Raw genomic sequence first — 20,898 nt, 5'->3', positions numbered from 1 at the left:
TGACTCCATCACCTCTGACCTGACCACTCCCTGAGAGGAGAAGTTTTTCCTTATGTCTAATCTAAATCTCCTCTGGTGCATCTTGTGGACATTTCTTTGGGTCCTATTTGTTGCCTGGGAGAAGAGGCCAAGCCTCTGCTTGTTACAACCTCCCTTCATGAAGTTGTAGCGCGCAATGAGGTCTCCTCTGAGCTTCCTCTCTGCAGACTAAACAATCCCAGCTCCCTCAGATGCTCCTCATAAGACTTGTGCTCCAGACCCTTTTTTGCCCTTCTGTGGACATGATCCAGGGCCTTAATGTCTTTATTGTAATGAGGGGCCCCAAACTGAACACAGTACATGAGCTGCGGCCTTACCATTAACTTAAGGATTTCCATTATAGCACAGCCTCTGTCAAGTCTTCTGGGATGGGGAAAGGCCGTGGTCTTACAAAACAAGCCCCAGTTTTTCTGAAGTCAGTAGGGAGCATTCTGTGACCAGGAAAAGGGAGTTCCAAAGGAAATGGAAACATTTTCTTCCCATTTGAACATTAGTATTTTGATCACTTCCTTGTAATATTTTTCTGTTGACTGTGGCACAAGGACAGTAACAGTACATCTACTGTGCTGCTAGAGAAGTACATCATGTCCTTATTTAATAGGATCTCATAATAAATCATGTATGGAGCAGAATGTAGAATGGAAAGTCCAGGGATATAGCAGTAGTTAATGATTTTGCCTTGGATTTTGTGTCCTTCAAGAATGATTTCTGCTCATTTGTATCTTTTGTTTCTGGGTTAGCCAACTATGATTCTAACAGCAGATGCTCTTTCACAATCACTTTTATATTCTTGAATATAGACACGAGAGACAAAGGATCCTTATGATATTTAATATCACTATGGGTAGCCATACTTTTGAGGGAAACATAGTAGAATGCTGCAATTAGTAGTCATTTTCTATAGCCACTAACTAACTGCTGAGATATGCTCAGATTTTCAGGTATAGGAAGTTGAAACTTCAGTTATGATACTCTTTTCCCAAGATCTGCATAATTTATATTTTTGTTTATGTCATTTTCTTAATGAAATGTTAGATATGATTTCAGAATGTGATAATTCTTTATTTAAAATGTATACAAATGAAATTCTTTCTTTTGAAGTCTTCAAGAAAGCCTTGGTGGGCTGTTTTTATTTTTTTTCATTTTGAAATATTTTTCTGATTTCAAGTACTATAAAACTTCCAATGATCCAGTCCTTAAAATCTTCTCTAATATTTAGAAAACACAAACAATTAAAAACATATATAAAAGAAAGAGAACATGAACACAAATCCTCTAAATTCTACATGAATACAAGTTTGGGATTTGTACATTTTTGTGTCAAGTACTGAGGTATTGGGAGTTACATAAATACTTTATGTTTTTTGTTTTGTTTTTTTTTTTACTTGATAATGTTTTATAACATTAAAACAATATTCATTGCAAAATTATTGTTTATCAGTCTGAGGAACCAAAAGCTTCTATCTTTGAACATCATTATGGAAAATACTTATTTTATTCCCTATGCTTTGTTTTCAACTGTAATAATGTCTGGAAAAGGGCAGAGAATCTAATCTCACTCTTTTTTATGATTCAGTGTAATCTTCTTTATGAGTCAGTGACTCAACATTCTTCTAATATTAATTCTTCCTATAAGGTTCCAGGTTTTTAACTGTGTTCCCAAACATTTTCTGTTCACCTAGAACACAAATTACATTCTTTGATAAGCAGGAATAGAGAAGGTATCAGGAATGCAAACTAATAAAGTTATTTTCTGCATGTGATATACAGAATTTGAGAATTTTATGTTCCCCTAATTATAAGTCATGGAATTTCAGCAAGGAGAATAAAAAATATAGAGAGATAAAAAAAAAAAAAAAAAAAAGAAGAAGGAAAGAAAAAAATAAAAAGAGGGGAAAAAAAGCACTGCAAAAGAATGCTTAATGTATCAAAAGTATATTATAGTTGCATTAAAAAATATTGAATTTGAAGGAAGCTATTAAGAATATGACCTAATTAGGTAGAAAATGCTCAATACAATTTATCAAACTGCCTATTACTATCCTGAGAGCAGATAAAGCAGGGTGCTTTTGTTCCAAGTCTTCATTCTCTGAATGATTTCCCCCTGTCACTCACAGGAAAAATAAACTGTTTCATGGGTACTGGTCAGGATGTGGAGAGAGCAGAAAAGCTTCCAAAAATACACATGATCTTCTATTTCTTAGCTGATTCAAGTAGACAGATAGGTTTAATATTGATATACTGAGCTGTAAGTGGGAATTCCTATACTCTCATATGATGTAATAAGGACACAGGAAATAGATATTCTCTCAGTTACATCAATCAGGCTGCTTTTACTTTCAGCTGTTCCAGTTATACATGTAATGGAAAAGGATTGGTGAAGGATCAGATAACAATTTTGGGAATGAAAATATGCTATCAATAGGTATTTCCAAAAATTTCTTTTCCTAAAACATTGTGATGAAGAGGAGTAGAGATTCAGGCTGGATTCTTTCATATAAAATGTGTACATTTTATTCCTTACAGTTTTTTTTAATCACTTGCTCCATGACTTTTCACTATAGATATAGCATTTCGAATAAATAAATAAATAAATAAATTAAAAAAATACTCTGCCTTCTAAGGATATAATGTACAATAAGACCAGTGTCAGAGATAAAGGGGAAGGCATAGTAAAAAAAAATCTTATGGTAAGAAATAAAGAGACAGTTGATTGTTATCAGGATTAAGGGACGAGGCGAAACACTTTTCTGCCTTTATAATCCACATCACTCACTTGAATATCTCCCTAGGGCAAAAGTCAGATGTCAAAATAATTATTAGAGAAAAGCTTTGAGGAAGAGAAATGAAAGAAAAAAAAAAAAGAAAATAAAAAAAAAGTAGATTTTGAGAATACTAGATGAAAGCTTTCTTCTTTCTTTCTTTTCTTTTTTTTAATAATCTTGTAATCATCATTTATCTTGAGTGAAGGCAGCCATACCATGGCATTGATCCAAAGACAGATTAATGACAAATCTTTATACTGGTACTGTCTTTTGCCATTTTAATCTCTTTTCTATGCTGTTTTTTGTGGAATATTGACAGCAACACCACACAACCATGACGCATATGGAGAGAATAAGACTATATCTATGAAATTTCCCTTCATACTTGTGCTCTAGCACTGAATATCTGAATTATAATTCTTTTCTTCTGAAACTGTTATTTTTGAAAACTCTCAAATAGTCTCATTTTCAAAATATTAATTTTATTATCTCTTTATGCAGCGCTTTGAAAGTCTCTGACCATTGTCATTTTTCAGTAACACTGCTGTTTCTTCTCTATGTAGAGTTATTAGTGGGTGACTGACTTACTGACAGAGTAAGAATGCTCAAGGCATTATTACAGACTCCATATGACATGGGTGTCAGACCTTTTGCCTTATTTGGGCCACACTGAGTGAAAAGGAATTGTATTGGCCACATATACATAGGCTGCTATAAAAGTGATGCCTCCTACTTATTTCTGTAGGAACTACAACAGATACAAAGATCACAATAGCTCTATTTGATAGAACAAATTCTTAGCTGCAAAAAAAAAACACCCTATTTTTCAACACAGTCACCACCATGAGCTATGCACTTTCACCAGTGATGTACTAGAGCATGAATACTGCACTAGTAAAAATCTGCACCAGCAGAAGAGATTCAATGCCACCGTTGCCTCCACAGAAATGCATCACCTACCGCCTCACTGTACTCACATCCACTGTTTGGTCTTCATAAAAGTTCAGTAAGCATTGAAGAATGCCAATGGGTGCCATTTCTCAGATTTCTTTGTCACAACAGAAAGCACAGCTGCAGGTTTTTTGCTGTTCATGGGACAGAATTAAGCCGGTGCATCAAAATTTATACAGTAATTTGCCATTACTTGAGTTGATTTCAGCTTAGACAACATTGATAGCACACTGATGGTTTGGTAGTTGCTGAGTGATGGGTGTGTGCCTGGGCTGACTGACTCTATATGTGGTCTACATGCTGCTGATTTGACATGCCTGCCTTACGGTGAACAGTGAACCAGTCTCATGTGTTCAGTATTGAATCGAATTCTGTAATGTATGTTTGTCTGCAGGATAACATCTCCTGAAGTCTAGAAACAAATCCTAGGGACAAGGGACACTAAGATAATCCCAAAGAGCAGTGCTACTGCCCACTGTCTGCTACAGAGTCCTAATCATTTCTGGGTCTACCTGGCTGTACTGTTGTATATTATACATTTTGTGTTGCTCAAAACATAGGTCATCAAAGCCTTGGCTGACACAGCAAATATTGCAAATTCTAATTGATATAGCATACTGTGCTATGTAGAAGGAAAGAGAAGCTTTCCTGCAGTTAATTACATCTGCGTACCATCAGGAGTGAGTGGAAACTATATATGGAGATATGTGCAAAATAGCAGACTAAAAGCAGAAGGAACTATGCCATTCCTTTCTGACCTTTGTGATGTCCTGCACAACTAGTCATAAATATCATATAAACCATTCAGCTTGTAGATAATTTGGAGTTTTAGATCTTGAACTACTGTAGCTTTATAGAAGACTATGGAGGACACTGTTCAGTAAGTCTTCAACATTTTTAAACTTTTACAAGTTGTAATAAGGTAACACACAGCTGATTACCTCACTGGCTCATAAATTTCTACAGACAGGGATGATGCTTTATTAAGGCTGCTGTTGGAATGTGTGAGATCATGGAACCACTTCTGTTCTTTTAACACTGGAGCCGTCTTTACCAAAATGCTATGACCTCACAGTTCAGTTTCTTTTCTTCTGAGTGTAGATATCAATTAAAGACCTTGGGGTTCCTCTCTGGCATGAACTAAAACTAACAAAAATTTCTTGTATTTCTATTAAGTACCTATAGAAAAAACATGATTTTTAATAATTATTACTTATTGACTTAGTAAAGAAAGGTGGTAGGGGAAGTTGCCATTTGAGTAATTCATTGTATGTTATATATGACAGGATAGAGTTAGAGTAGAAATGTAAACAACCTAAGGTAAAATCTGGGTTACCATCCCTGCTACCAGCTCTTAATTTCAGCCTCTTACTATGCAAACTGTACGGTTTAATTGAAGTGCAAATTACTCTAATATACATCATATTTGAATTTGGCCTGCTGTTTTCATTCATTTTGCATGACCTCTGCATTCTGAAGGAGGTCTTAATTAAAGCACTATAGTAGCCAGTCTAGCAGCATGTTATGTTATTAGCTGGTGTAACAAGAACAGATCATAAATGCAAGTCATGAGTCCCAGTAAACGTCTATATCTTTCACCTCATCAGTTTTGAGACTGAGCTCTGTTATTCATTTACACGCTTCAAGCAGAGAGGCACTCTTTCAATATTAGTACTTCAGTACCGGGTGAGCTGTCTTGACAGCAGTATTATGTAATGTCATATACTCTTATGTACTGGGCTGACATTCCAAAGTCCTCCTGTATAGTCTGTTGATGTCTAAGAAAAAATTATGGGCAACTAGTTAGTAGCTCAAATCACTGATTTTAAGCTGTTTCTCTGATTCAGGCTCTTCAGGCTCTGTATGAGCCTTTCTTTCTCCTTTAGTTGAAGCAAGGTCCTCCTGAAGCCGCCTTTACTTAGGAAAGCCAGTCTGGACATGCTAAGAATATTTTACCTTTTCCAATTTCCTTTTTTTTTTTTTTTTTTTTTTTTAAATGAAATTGCCCTTTTCTATGAATATTTTTTTCAAGAACCCAACACTGCAGTACTACTCTTCTAGAGAATACTGCTTGTGTGTGAGTGACTCACCTTCAGCACTGGTTGCTGTTCTTTTTGCCTTTTCCTGTTGCCTTTTCAGGAGACAGGAAGTAGGAGCAGAGGAACCAAGGGAGGATTGTAGGTCAAGAGAACATTTCATTTCTGCAGTGAACCCATTATTACAGTGCTTATAGCTCAGTAATAAATACATAGTTCAGGAAGTACTTTATCTCCACTGAATGGGCTTTTTAATCTGTTCTGGTTGAAGCAGGCTGTGATGGAAGTAACCTGTGTCAGAGATGTGGATGATATAATTTCCCACTGGTTTTTAGAGTGGGAAGTCTGAGAAGAGGCAAAGAACAGAGAAAAAGTAATGTGTCTATTTTAGGATGATACTCAAGAATTCGGGCTGTGAAATAAAAGCAGCAAAATAACATTTATGGCCGGCAGAGTAACTACCATGGATGCCTCTTCACAATGAAAATGACTTGACTTGCTCTTTCCCAATATAGCACTTCTTGATTCAAATATCTTTCATTTTATTCTTGTCTAAGTAAGACAGTGCAGGACAAAACAAATTCCACTGTTCCGATTGCTGTGCAATATGCAGGAATGATTATTTATATATGATATTTTTATGTAGCAACATGACTATAGAAGTGTTTATGTTGTTGTTTATTATGAGTAAGGATCATAGAGCAGACTAATGAATGTTATGTGGTCTCGAGAGACCACATGATCAAGAAAAGATCTAAATGAAGCCTTTTGAATAGACATGAAAGAAATCTCAGTATTGTTTGTTTTGTTACTTAGTGGCAAATTCAGTCATCTTCATATCTCCTGGCTAATCAAGAGAGCACAACTCAAGTAATCCAGGATATCTCTAGCATAATCAAAAAACATATTCATGACACACTAGGCCACCATGGAGGACATGTTTTGCTGGACTTGCTACTCCTAAACAAGGATACAGGGATTTATCCTTACAGCATTGGCAGCAGAAGTAGTGGAGTTTATAATCATTGAATAGAACTGAGAAAAATTACAGTGCCAGAGTACAGGAGAGTTAATCTTCACTTGGTCAGGGAGCTACTTGACAGTGCACTGTGCCCTATAGGACAAAAGGGCTCTATACAGTCTGTTTTGGTCAAGTATGTATGAACTATTGAACATGTCAGAGCTGGAATATGAACAGAAATAAGCAGAAGGATGAAACAAGAATAAATTACTTGGGAGAAACATATACTCTCTGAGAATGCAAGAATGAAGTTAAGAAAACCAAAACTCAGAGCTGGAGCAGCAAGAGACATGAAGGGCTGAAAGAAGTGCGTCGACAAACATATCAGCAAAAGGAAGACAAAGAAAAATGTGAGCATGCTGCTCAGTGGATCAGGGACCTTAGTAGCTGAGTTTGGAAATTGGGTACTTTTTTCATGTTTGTAATTGGTAAGATCTGGCCTCCCAGTCTACATAGCCTGCAACATAGGTCACTCAAAAAATAATGCCTCCCATTTACTTCCATGGGAACTACAATAGAGACAACACAATAACACTACTTGACAGAGCAAATTCTCATCTAAAAAGCATTATTTTACAACACAGACACCACCATCTGCTATGTATTTTTGCCAGTGATGAACAAGAGCCTGCATGCCACACTTTTAAACACTGGCACCAATGTAAATGACCCCTTCACTGTCACCTCTGCTGAAATGCACTACCCACCATCTCGCTGTGCTCATATCCATTGTTTGGTCACCATAAATGTTTGGAAAGTGTTGATGAATGTCAGTGGGCACTGCTTTTTTTTCTTCATGGAGGAATTCAATTACTCCTTTTGCTTCATATGCACTTCCATGTCAGATAACATTCTGTCATATTGCCCCTCTGCTGTCATCTGTCACATGACAACAAAACATAATGGAATATTGGTAGGAAAATTCAACCTCTACTGTTGTATCACCAACAACCAACTCTGACGTTGGGGGCCAACACAATAAAAGAAGAAACATGGCTTTCAGGGCAGCCCTTGTATGTAACATAGCCTACTGCTGAGGAAGACAGCTAGGGGACATTCCAGTCAGCTGAACATAAAGAAATTCATGGGACCAGATGGGATAAACATAAAGATGTTGAAGAATTTGGCCAATGTCATTGTCAAGCTATTCTCTTTTACCTTTGAAAAACTATGATGGGAAGGTTCATGATGATTGAAGAAATATGAAAATAAAAGGAACTCCAGATCATTTAGCCTCTCCTAACCTCTGCCTCTAGTAAGGTGAGAGAGCAAACCCTTCTGGAAACTATTTCCATGTGTGTGAAAGATAAAATACTATCTATGAGCTGAGAATGTGGAGATTTACAGTGGGCAGATAATGCTTGACTAACCTACTTCCTTCTGTGATGAGCTGACATCTGTGTGCATAACAGGAGAGTAGTAGATGTTGTATAACTTGATTTTAACAAGGCCTTTGACATAAACTCCCAGAGTATCTTTATAGTCAGATTTATGAGATGTGGTCTGGCTGAGTGGATTACTACATAGATGGAAAATTGGCTGGTCCATTGGTCAGGAAGAATGGAGATCAGCAGAATAAACTCCCTCTGGTAAGCACTATGGTAAATAACCTTCTCAGGACTTGATATGGGGGTCAAGAATAATTTGACATCTTAGTTAACCTGAGTTATGTGACAAAACACACTGTACGCAACTTTATGTATGACAGGAAATTGGGAGTATAAGATGAAACGCTGAGGGTTGAAACTGCTTCAGTTTCAGTGGACCGGGACATGCTTGAAACGACAGGCTACTAAGAATTCCAACAAGGAAAAATGGAATATCCTATATCTGACATAGAATAAGGCCACCCAGCATAAAGACTGGGGGACATACTTGTAAAAAGTTTTGCAGCAAAAGGAGACCTCACCAGCAAATTAAGTTCCCACTGGACAATTGCAGCATAAAATCAACTACGTACCATGCTGCATTAGCTAGCTGTTGCAAGTATGCTGAAGAAGTAAATTCTTCCCATCTGTTTGGCATTTGTGAAACCATCTTTGCACCGTATAGTCTGGTTCTGGACTTCCAAGTACAAGAAATAAACCCTACTGAAGTAGATCCAATTGGGGGCTACTAACACAGTTTAGGGGTTGGAGCTAATGGAGTATGTGGGAAAGCTGAAAGAACTGAGTCTTCAGCTTTCAGGAGGGAAAGTTAAAGGAAGACTTAACTGTTGTTGGCAACAGGAGAGAGCAGAAAAGATGAAGTCAGAATCCTCTCAGACTGAGACCCAACAGACCAGATACTGAAAGGGAAAAACGCAGTCTGATATAAGAACTTTATTTTTTATTTTTATTTTTTTTAATTTTTATTTTTAATTTTTATTTTTATTTAATCATTAAGGTGATCAAACACTGGAGGAGGCATGGAGATTTTGGAGTCTCCATCCATGGAAACTTTTAAAATTCAGTGGGTTATTGCTCTGGGCAACACACTGTAACAGGACTATCTGGATAGAAGTTTGGGCTATTTGCCTCTCAGACACCCTTCCAACATATATGATTCTATCAGTCTATGATACAACCCATTCACTAGATGCGTTGTGGTCAGTCAGCTTTGATTTCTTGTACAATCTTGAAGAGGTTAGGATAAGATTGTGTAACTGTCCTTTTTATGGAATGTTTTGTTTCTAAGTACATCTTCTTGTTGTTTTTAAAGCCTACATACTTCAAAGAGTAGAAGAAATTCCTTAGAGTGACTTGAACACGTAGCATGAACATAGATCAAATATAGCTGCAAAATTTAAAAAGCAATCAGTTGGCTTTTTCATGTCAGTCTTCTTCATTGTATTAATGGCCATTAAATCATAGCATGTAGCTTAATCTGTCAGGAAATAAGAGCAAAATAAATGACTCATGCACAGATTAGTGGCAGACATCCTGTTTCAGAATTCTGAAATTATTGTGAAATCAGTGTGTAAATGATAAATTGGCAACTCTTTAGAGATTTGTGTCTCCACAGGTGAAAAGGGAGACAAGGTACAGCAGTGCCTTTTTGTGCTTGGTGGATCAAACAGCACAAGGCCACTAGCAACTTGGCTTGCATGTTTTTTAACCACATGCCTGCTGACATGTGTATAGAGACATGTGTTTGGTCACTATTCCTTTAATTTCTTGTAGAACGATGTTTTTTTCCCCTTGTATGTGAAATGGTCTTCCTTGTTCATATTTGTTCCTGCAAACAAAGATGACCTCTTAAATCTGTGAAAACATCTGTAAAAGAACACGAAGGCCTTCGATCTGATAGCTGTCTTCTGTACATAGTCGCTTCTTTAGCCAGGTCTTGTGAAGTGATTTTAGCCTATATCTTCCAGTTTCAGACTGTTGAAATTCTTCTTTTTTCTAAACGTTATTTACATATCTTCTGACATAGATGGCAGTTTTTATTCAGGGACGTCTTCAAACTGTTGGACCTTGTCTGGACCCACAGCAGGTCAACACATTTGATGGACTGTATGTGCTTGTAGAGTCTAGAAAACTAGTGTATTATGAATACTAGATGGAAGAACTGTACATACTGAAGTCCGGTAGTCAGAGGTTTGAAGGAAAATTTTATTAATTTCTGCTGAAGGATGCCTAAGAAGCATCAAATATACTTGCCATTTTGATATACCAGCATCATTTGTAAGAATCTAGAACATAAGCTATTTGCTCCAGTCAAAGAAAGTAGAATCAGTTAAAACTGATGATAATTTTAAAAGTAGACTAGATATTTACTGTTCCAAAAGTGTCATTCTGTCTTGTTTCACTTCAAAAATGATCTCTAGTCTAAACTGAAGACAAGATTTATCAATGTCTTGAATATTTCCAGAAATATGGTGATGATTCACACTGCAAAGTTACTCATTGTAATATGCAAGGTCAATTGTCTGAAGGAATGTTTGTGCAATGTGAACAACAAAATAGAGAAATGCAGGTTCCACTTGCATTTTTGGAAACATAGCAGGTGTTCAAAACAAAAATACCTACAAATATAATCTCTCTGATAGCTCTGGTGCATCAAGTATTTGTGGTATTTTCACAATAATGGGAGATAATCCAAAAGAATCTCTGTTTAAAAAAAAAAAAAAAGAAAAAAGAAAAAAGAAATTGATATGTTTATGTGTGAGAGCTGGTTAGATTTCACAGCTCGTTGACCTGTAAAAATTCTGACTGTAAATCCTGAGGTTGCTTATAGCCACAGAATTTGAAATGAAGATTTGTACTATCCAAAATTTTTGGACATAGTAAGTATATGTATATTGTAACTTCTCTACATGACTTAGATTTCATTTGAAAATACAGCTGTCTGGTGTACGCACAACAGTGCATTTCTGTTTACCTGCACAGTAGGCAAAACCTACGTCAAGTCCTCATGTTAAGCATATGTTAGTTATTGTAACTACATTAGAATATTCTGGATGAGGTTTATCTCTCAAATTAATCCAGACATCCAAGTCTGAGATATTTCAGCCTTTGTTTTCAGTAGACTGAGAGTACCTTCAGATCAGAGGCAATCTTTCCATTTATTTTGTATTTCTGAATTGTTAAAGATGAATTGTCATTGTTCCTACTTTTCCCTACTGTCCACACTCATTAAGAGAGTGACTATCAGGCTAACCTTTAGATTTCTTCATCTGGGTTCTATAAATCTCACCAGTTTATGAAATCATCTACCCCAACTGTAATGTTGTATTACACTATAAATAAAATTAATGGATATCTGTGTGGGCTGGGGCAAAGTACCTCTGCTGTTGATAACTAGATATGAGCCCTTGTTCTGAATACGTTATTGTAGTTTATGACACTTTCAAGCTGCCTTAGCAGTGATGTCTAGACTAGAAAATTAAACAGTGCTATGGATCATCCCCAGGCACTGCAGCTCGTTTGCCTTGTAGTGTAAAATCGTTAGAACAATCGCTGGTCTACTTCTGCCTGTGCCAACTAGTATCCTTTCCAAACAATTCCTCCTTACAGTTCAGGAATTAGCATAGATTAGTGACTGGCTTCAGTAGACAGTCTGGATGAGACCACCTTCAAGAAGAAAGAGAGCATGGCAGTACAGCTGCCAGTTCTTCCAAATAACCCTGGAGCCAGGGAACACCTCCAATCCTGTTTAACTGACTGGTTAAGAAACATCTATCAAATACTGTGGTGTTGTTATAACAAAGGAGACTGACCTCCTTTCTGCACTGTGGTTGGTAGGATTCTGTGGAGACCACAGGAAAAGATGAAAAAGAAAAGAATCCTGTACTTGTTTTGTTACTTGTTTGTGCCTTCTCCAAGTTAGCAGCTTGTGTAAAACAAAGGTGTCAGTGCTGTCCTAGAATTGATTTTGCATAGCATTACAGAAAACAAATAGACTACCAGGTTGACTGAGTAGTTTTTTTTTGTTTTTTGGTTTTTTTGTTTGTTTTGGGTTTTTTTGCTTTTTTTTGTGTGCTGCTTTTATCATAATTTTCACTAAAAAATGTTGTAATAAAAATCAAATGGAGGCAATCTTTTGAGCTGAGTCATGGAATCATATAATCACAGAATGGCCTGGGCTGAAAAGGACCACAATGATCATCTAGTTTCAACCTCCTCCCCGCCCCCCTACTATGTCCAGGGTCACCAACCACCAGACCAGGCTGCCCAGAGCCACATCCAGCCTGTTCTTGAATGCCTCCAGGGATGGGACATCAACAACCTCTCTGGGCAACCTGAAAACTATAGTGAATAAAAATGGTTTGGGTTTTTGGTGAGTACTGTAAGACACTTTGCTTTCCATAATCTGCATTTTGGAAAGGAAGCCTGAAATAACTGGTATGACTTCAGAAACTCAAATTCTTATAACATAAAAATGCAACCTCCTCTGAGCCACACACTTTTCTTAACTAAGTTTACACCACACAAGATTCCAGCTTGATTAATGCTTACATGCTTTTTCATCTCACAGTTTCCTGTTCGAGGCATTGGTGCTTTTTCTTCTGGTATTTTGCAATGTCATGTTCATGGTGCATGTAATTATGGAAATGTCCTTCTCCTATAGTGTGTGCTTATCTTTAGAGTAAATTAGAAATTTATAGGTACAAAGGTTTTAAAAGCACTTTGCATTCTTTTAGGTAGAACAGTATTAGAAAGCTAAGCAAACTTTATTAATCTGACAGGCAAATATAGTCTATCAACTTTGCATCAATAGTTATGTTCCCGTCTAGCTAAATTCTAACAAAGCACTGATAAATTAGAGATAGGGGTATGTTCTGAAAGTCAGATCACTACAAAGTTAATTTATCGAGTCAGTGAATCTCATTCTCCAAGTATGTAGGCTTTCCTGTCAGGAAAAGAAGTATGACATATTTTTTTTTTAAGTAATTTTAAGAGTTAAGACATTTAGAAAGTGACAAATTTAATTCAATGTGATTTTATTTTTATACTGTCTGTTTGCTTTACTACTTTCTGAGGCCGCAAAGGTGCACAGAGATCAGCATTACCATTTATAAGGAAAAGAATACAAGGAGCAGACTGATTTGGAAATACATGCAACATTTGATTAACTTTTTCTTTCTGAAGAAACTACAAAGGAAAAATATATGAGTTGCAGTTAAGTAATCACTCTTTGAAAAGATTTTCCTTAAAGAAGCAGGACTCAAATGTTTTACAAGTTTATCCAACACCTGTTGGAAAAACTCAGCCACATCTTTAATATGAAAAGTGCTTCCTACTATTTTGTTTCCTGTAATGATATAAACCATTGCGTTCTTGCTTTGAGTAGAAAAATGAAATGAGAACATAATCTGCAAAAATAGGGAGAGATGTGAAGTTTTTCCCCACTTTTAAATACTTCTGCAGAGATCAGTATACTCTGAAATCTGAATACAATCTAGAATAAATATTTTCAGTGGAAGCAGGAAACTAAGGAGAAGTGAGAATAGGGAAAATATTTAGGCTTCTGATGTCTCACTGAGAGTTCTTGCAGTTACCAATGGGACATGGGTAACTATAATTAGCAACTGGGAACCTAAATATTTTCTGAAGTCTTTCTTTGACATAAAAGTAAACATCTGCATGAAACCTTGGAAAATAGCCAGAAGGTAACATTGTTTTCTGCAGCTTATGGTTGGAGGAGATTGGTTTAAAGTTCAAAGACAGTTCACAGTCCAGAAGTCAGTCTGAAAGTCAGCCCTCACGCAGAAAGTCTTCACAAAGTCTTTCAAGTCAAAGTATTCGCCCCAGGAGTTGTGAATCTCTTCCTGAGATAGGTTTTTACAAAGAGGAACTAGAAATTGATGTAATTTATGTCATATTTAGTTCCTGAATATTGCTATTGCATTTCTCTTACAAGAACTGCTACAGTTTTTCTTAGTAAGGACAATTACTTCAAATGTTCTCCCTTTCTTTGCCATCTTCCTTTCTCTAGTGCTCAAAATACTTTCAACAGACAGCTTCACCACTCCTGTTAGGGAAATTATTTTATACCACACATATTTGTCTCTGTCTATGTCCTTTTTACTTTCTCATATAAATCACAGTTCAAAGAAAAAATAAAGCGAGACGTGACCTAAAAACCTACGTACTACAGATCAAATCACAAATTCTGTGAAATTTACTGAAATTTCGCCTTTCTAGTTCTGAGATTGAAAGCTTAGTGTTGGGTAAAGCAAAACAAAACAAATGTCTTACTATTATAGAGGTTTTCAGAAGGACAGGTGAATACCAGATCCAACGAATTGCTGCCATGAAAAAAGAAGACTACTGTCTTCTTGCTAAACACGCTTTTCTCCTTATTGTGAAATATGCTTATTTTTCAACTATGCCAGTATGTTTATAAGGCTGTGGAATATATATACAAATGAAATCCTTCTTTCTAAACAAGTAATGAACCCATGCATTTCCTTCCTAGTAAGGACATATTTCCAAATATATTTAACAAAATGACTCGTTAAAGAGAAAAATGGAACATGAAACCTCTCTTCAAATCTGCAGACTTATCTTCTTAAATGACCACTGGACTCTAGAATAGCTACTATAATACAAGGAAGTGGCAACTTTGCCACATGTACCAATGTACGGTGTTACTTATTATTATTGCCAGTAGATGGCATTGTTTATACTAGCTACATAACTAATAGTTTGAAACTTTGTAGGTTTTTTTTTTGTTTTTTGTTTTTTTTTTTTGGTGGGGAGGGGAAGGTAGGGAGGTTGACAGACATTCACTTTTCAAACTATTAGAATTGCTATGGAAGTCATATGTATCAGCTATTTGGAAACCATATATCAAATTTCCTTATTTCCTCATTAAAAAAAATAAATAAATAAATAAATAAAATAAAGTTTGTTTGCAAATGAAGCAGTCATTTCAGATTTATGTAAGAAAGTAGTTAAAATGATGTATTATTTTTAATTTCTGCTTGAAGTGAAGAATAGAAAATTATTTTTCATTTTTGGAGGATAAAATAATATTTAATGAAGAACTTGACATTTAAACTGCTGTTTTCATTCACTAAAAATTATTTATGAGGTATCTGTTGTCCCTATTACTGTTCACATCTCCTATAGACTCTAGACACAACCTTCCTTCCTTCCTTCCTTCCTTCCTTCCTTCCTTCCTTCCTTCCTTCCTTCCTTCCTTCCTTCTTCCTCCTTCCTTCCTTCCTTCCTTCCTTCCTTCCTTCCTTCCTTCCTTCCTTCCTGCCTTCCCTCCCTTCCTCCCTCCCTCCCTCCCTTCCCCTGTATGTTTAACCAAAGCCCAAGGACATACATGTTAACTCCAGAACATTTTTTGACCTAGTTCAATGTATGATAAAATGAAATGACTGCTCACAAAGTAAGATACTTTGATGGACATTAACCTAAAGATTTTTAGAGCATTAGTAATATTGAAATCTATGACCTTTGCGATGATAAATGAGCCACTGAAGTGTAGAAGATATTTCAAGATCCCTTGCATTTTAAAATACACCACATATTCTTCTGCATAATCCAGATATTGATCCTGGTGTCTCTGGTGTGTGCTGAATGTTTATTTCACAAGCACAGCCAGTAAGTAGGAGCAGATGCACCTAAGGATGCTTGCAATAGAAGTATAAAAGCTGTGATTTTTAAGTAATGTACACTTGGTTAAATTTGCTATAATATGCAATAAATAAAGGTAAATATAACATCATAATATCATTTTGTGCCTTTACTGCCAGCATCTACCAAGATGTGAGATCAAAGTGATTCTGAGCAACAACCTATCAAAATCTGTGCAAATGAGCCTCCTCTGGTTGGAGAAGGTACTGCTATACAATAATGCTGAATACATCTACGAAGCAATGAATTCATAGAAGTAGCGTCTTAATTTCCAGACTTTGAATGGCAGTGATTTTCAGTCCCTAATACTGTTTAGCTGCATAAAACTGAAGAGCTAAGTGGAAAGATCCCAGTAAGAGTCAACTAAGCATAGGCTTAGACTCCATAACACTAAAGAAATAAAATAATTACAACTGCTGCAACTTTTTTCCTACTGCACAAAATCTTCTGTTACCCCTGGTAGCATCAGTCCTGCATACAGCTGGTTGCAGACTCACTGGACACAAAGGAATTATGGCAGTAGTGATGCATGTCACAACACTGTAGTGGAGTGTCAAGATGAGACAGGGAAAAACACAAGTCTTTTAACTATGTTTATGATTACAAACAAAATTACTGTAGAAGAGGTATTCAGGTCATTGCTAATGCCCTGCTACTCAGAGACTGGGTAAGTGGAGTCATGCTGTGGATCTTTCACAGAAGTTGGAGCAACTGTAATGTCTGTTATAAGGGTTGGAACACAGCTGCTTTTTTCCATGGAGTCATTTACCCAGTCTTCGTCAACAACATAATTCACAGAGGCATCTTTATTAGTGAAGATGCTGATGTTGGGATTTGTCCCATGTATTACCTTACTACATGGGAAATTACATTAATTTCCTGTAGTTTGATAAGTCAGAGATTTATCCTACATTGCATAGGTTTTGTGCAGATTGTATTGATATTGAGTATGCACTAAAATATCTCTGAATTGAATTCTGTTTGCTGCTTATATATCAGATTAAATTATGTGGATTTTAATGTTTACTGTGATTACCAAATTTGATTCATTTATAGTTAATCCCTCCTTTATCAAAAAAAGCACAGGCTACTAATCTGTGTTTTATCATCACTAAAATGATAATTAATTTGAGCTGGCATACAAATGTTTTAAATTCTGGTTCTTTTCATTTAGGCTTTTACCTCTACTTATGTTTTTTGGGCTTCTACCCAAATGAGTAATCATTCTGTTTTATTAATTTCAGCATGTTTTAATACTTATAAACTGTTACATAAACAAGGAATATGATGATCTTTTTTTTTTCTCTTCTGGACAGACAAGGAATTAGGAGACTGGTCTGAACAGCCTGCACTTATTTTGTATTAGTTTCCCTTTCATTTTCTATCATAGATTCATATATGAATGTGATACACCGTTGATTACCACTTGATTTATGTTTGCAATAATTCATCAACTCAGAGGCATCTCAGTCTCATATATATGATGCACTGAACTTCGTTATTGGCATCTTACACTCATTAGTCATAGGTGACTGAGTTTTGACTCAAGACATTCCAGTAATGTTATGTCCAAGAATGAATTTTTCTAGTTTTAATGAGGATGCAGATGAATAGGAATTGAATAATAAACAGCCAGCAATCATTTAATAAGCATTTCAAGTAATTAACACAGGAAAAAAGAAAAAAGATAATGTAAATTATAAGTAGTGTAAATATGTCTTTTAATTTCCTAAACATTAGGAAATTAATGTTTCCTAATTCAAGAGTGGCAATGGCAACTATACAAGAGAACAAAAATAATATTTCTGATGAGACTTGTGGGAGGGCATTACAAATATAAGCACAAATGAATTCATTAACATTAATACAGGTTTTTCTGAGGTCTGAAATTGAGTGCATGATTATAAGCAGTTTTATCTAAATCAAAGCAAGATGTGCAAGAATCTGTAACTTGTAGAATTATCTAGTATGTCAAACTTTAAACATTTTCTACAGTTTCTTTCTTAGGTCATCTCAGTAACTTCGTTCATCTCAGTAACTGACTATAGAGTCAGTAGATCACAGAGATTTCAGAGACAGCTCCTCATTCCTAATACTGAGCATAGTCAGGTTTAGAAACACCTCAACAAAAGCCACCAGTCTTTTGGGTAGGAAGCTTGCACTTATGCAAATCTGTAAGATATACTGGTTTCTGCTGAGAACAGAAACAGGCTGAGCAGGCTATTTCTCAGATGAGAAATATTCAAGGATGATCTAGTTATCAGATACTCCATAGTAGGGAACAGCCAATCTAGTAGAGCTCATAGTCCAGTTCATCAGTTTTTCTTGTTTATTTTTCTTGCAAATTCTTAAGATTAAAATTTATTTTCTTTCTGGCAAAGATTTGTAAAGCAGATGAGTTAAGTTTGCTAGAGTGAGGAATTAATATAAAAACAGTAATAATGCAAACAGGAGCTCAGAACATCGTGTTACCTAACATCTAGATGAAATCTGAGTCTGTTTTAGATGGAAATGATAATTCACACTATCTGACCTTGTAGGTAGTGCATAGTGCTATGGTGCTGTATGTTAACTGTCATTTTGTGATACAGCAAGTACACCTGCATTTCTAAAGTGCTCCTTAGGTGGTGAACATTGGATTCTTTTTCAGTGGGAATGAGAGTGCTTTATTTCCATCTTATCCGTGTGGCTTAGTGTTATACTCTCCAGAGTTACACATTGACTGAATTCAGCAAAGTAACATAATCTTGTCCAGATTTATTTAAAATGATTGAGGGGCAGTAGTTCTCTTAGATGATAGGGTGTGATAATTATTTGGTCTCCTTAAAAACTTCTAAAAAGGAACTTTCTCTGTTTACAGGTGAGTGATTGTTTCACAGCTACCAATTCTGAAAGGTTATTCCACCTTTCACAAGAGCAAGCCAAGTAGATGACTGTAGGCAAAACAAGTTTTTTTTCAAGTTTTGAGTATTCAAATTTTAAACAATTTTCTTTTGTTTGGCTTGAGCCCATTTGAGAATTTTTATCTGAGATCAGCTGACTGAGTTAGATGTCTTTGCACAAATACACTTATAAAACAAATCTCACATTTAAGATTTTGAAGATTTGTAAAGTAATTTCTATGCATCTTTTTAAACAAACAAACAAACAAACAAAGGCATAGCTTTATTCAGCATATTGTCAGAACTGTTCCAGTCTCCTTCTGGAGGCAAGTAAATAAACCATTCTAGGACCTAATTGCAATCTTCACGTGGAATTTCTTCATGTCAGTAAGGAAATACATTGCTAATGGCTTTATATTTCACAGAGAAAGTGTTAGGTTTTCTAAAACCCTTTATCAGAGTCCTGTATACTTTGTGTCTAGCACAGAAAAGTCTACAAAGCTGAAATTTTAGAGTGGTTAATACCCTTGCATTCTGCTGAGTATTTTTAATATAGTTCTAGATGCGCGAGGCCTCCAGGGAGTTCTTCATTCACGGAAACAAATACTTTGGGGGGATAATTAAATTTACATCCGTTCAAAACATTTTTGCAGAACAATTGCAATACTGATGATACATTTCTATTACATGATCTGACTAACAGTGGCAGGAATGTCAGTGTAAATCACCATCATCAAGAACAACAACAACAAAAAATCATATAATTTATACACAATAAAATTTTTCACTCAGCTTTTTAAAATTCCTTTGGGAAACTTTAAAGCTGAATGCAGAAACACTTATGGCAAGGTGAAGCTGATCCTACTGCAACTGAATATTTTCACACAGCTCAGTAATGAAGCACTAAAAGAAGAGTATAAATTCCAAATAATGTAAAATCGAATCCAATACAAGAAAATAAAGATGCAAAAAAAAGGTTCCTCAGGGAACTGAAGGAACGTATTACTTGGTGTTTAAAACCAGCGCAAGAGAATATCCTAAATGTTTAGTGTGAAACACTGACACATGCTCTCATTGCCCATAGTGTAGCTGAATAACCTTCCTAACTGCCTAGCACCTAAGTGGAACAAAGAAGAGAGTTAGGAGTGTTACAAAGTATTTCAAAACAACACAAATGAATTAGATTGCACCCGATATTTACTGTTAGTTTCAAATTACTCTATTAGGAATTATTTACACTACTTTCTATTTTGTATGATTTGGGTTTGCATTTGATGCTATAAAGACGTTTGATGAATTGAAATACTGGGTATTTCTAGTAATTATGAGAGGCTTGGTAGGTAGATGTGAAATACAACATGGATATCCATCTGACTTTTTCTATTCACAACTTGGAAGCTTCTGTCAGCTACTTCAAAGAAGACTGGGATACATTAAGGAATGGGAATAATTTCAAAAGAAAATACAAACCCTTTTATATTTATTTTTCTTAAAGTGCTTTTTGATAGTGGTTGAAAGAAGGGTTATCTTACTTTTACAAGTATAAAGTGCAAATACATCAATGGCATTTACAGTTCACCCCTGGGCATTAGTATATTCAAAATCATATAGAAGACTGCACATTAATGGCTGACTTCATTAGAGGGCCTATATTAATGGTTGCACTTTCATTCCTAGGTACCAGTGAGAAACTACCTACACCTTTTCTCAATTTATTAGCCATCATTTAAGATACTAAGGATCACCTTCCTGATTACTGTTAGTTTTCTTTGGGGGCAAATAGAATAAAATAAAATAAAATAAAATAAAATAAAATAAAATAAAATAAAATAAAATAAAATAAAATAAAATAAAATAAAATAAAATGAAATAACTTGAGAACAGCACAATGTAAGGAAGGAAATATGTACTGTTTTTATCTAGAACTTTGTCCTTTTTGTGTCTGGAAGTAAATGAGTTTCCCTACACTCTGAGGAAATGAAGAATGGTTGCATCTAATGAATGTTATGAGCATTCATTTTCTCATTTGACTTCTTCCTGATATATCTACTTGGGTATCCATTGCAGTCTTGAACTCCTGGGAAAAGAGAAAAAGGGAGAGCAAAACATATACATGGATTCCATAGTCAA

At 35.6% G+C, this 20,898-nt stretch overlaps 1 protein-coding gene across 4 annotated transcripts in view; it reads left to right on the top strand.

Moving 5' to 3' along the window:
- Nucleotides 1–20,898, top strand: part of ITGBL1 (integrin subunit beta like 1) — a 122,940-nt gene that overhangs the window by 63,965 nt on the left and 38,077 nt on the right. The window lies entirely within an intron of this gene.

This window comes from Coturnix japonica, chromosome 1 (genome assembly GCF_001577835.2).
Source record: "Coturnix japonica isolate 7356 chromosome 1, Coturnix japonica 2.1, whole genome shotgun sequence".
NCBI lineage: Eukaryota > Metazoa > Chordata > Aves > Galliformes > Phasianidae > Coturnix > Coturnix japonica.
The sequence above is the reverse complement of the archived record's forward strand: the minus strand, read 5'-3'. Positions and strand labels throughout refer to the sequence as shown.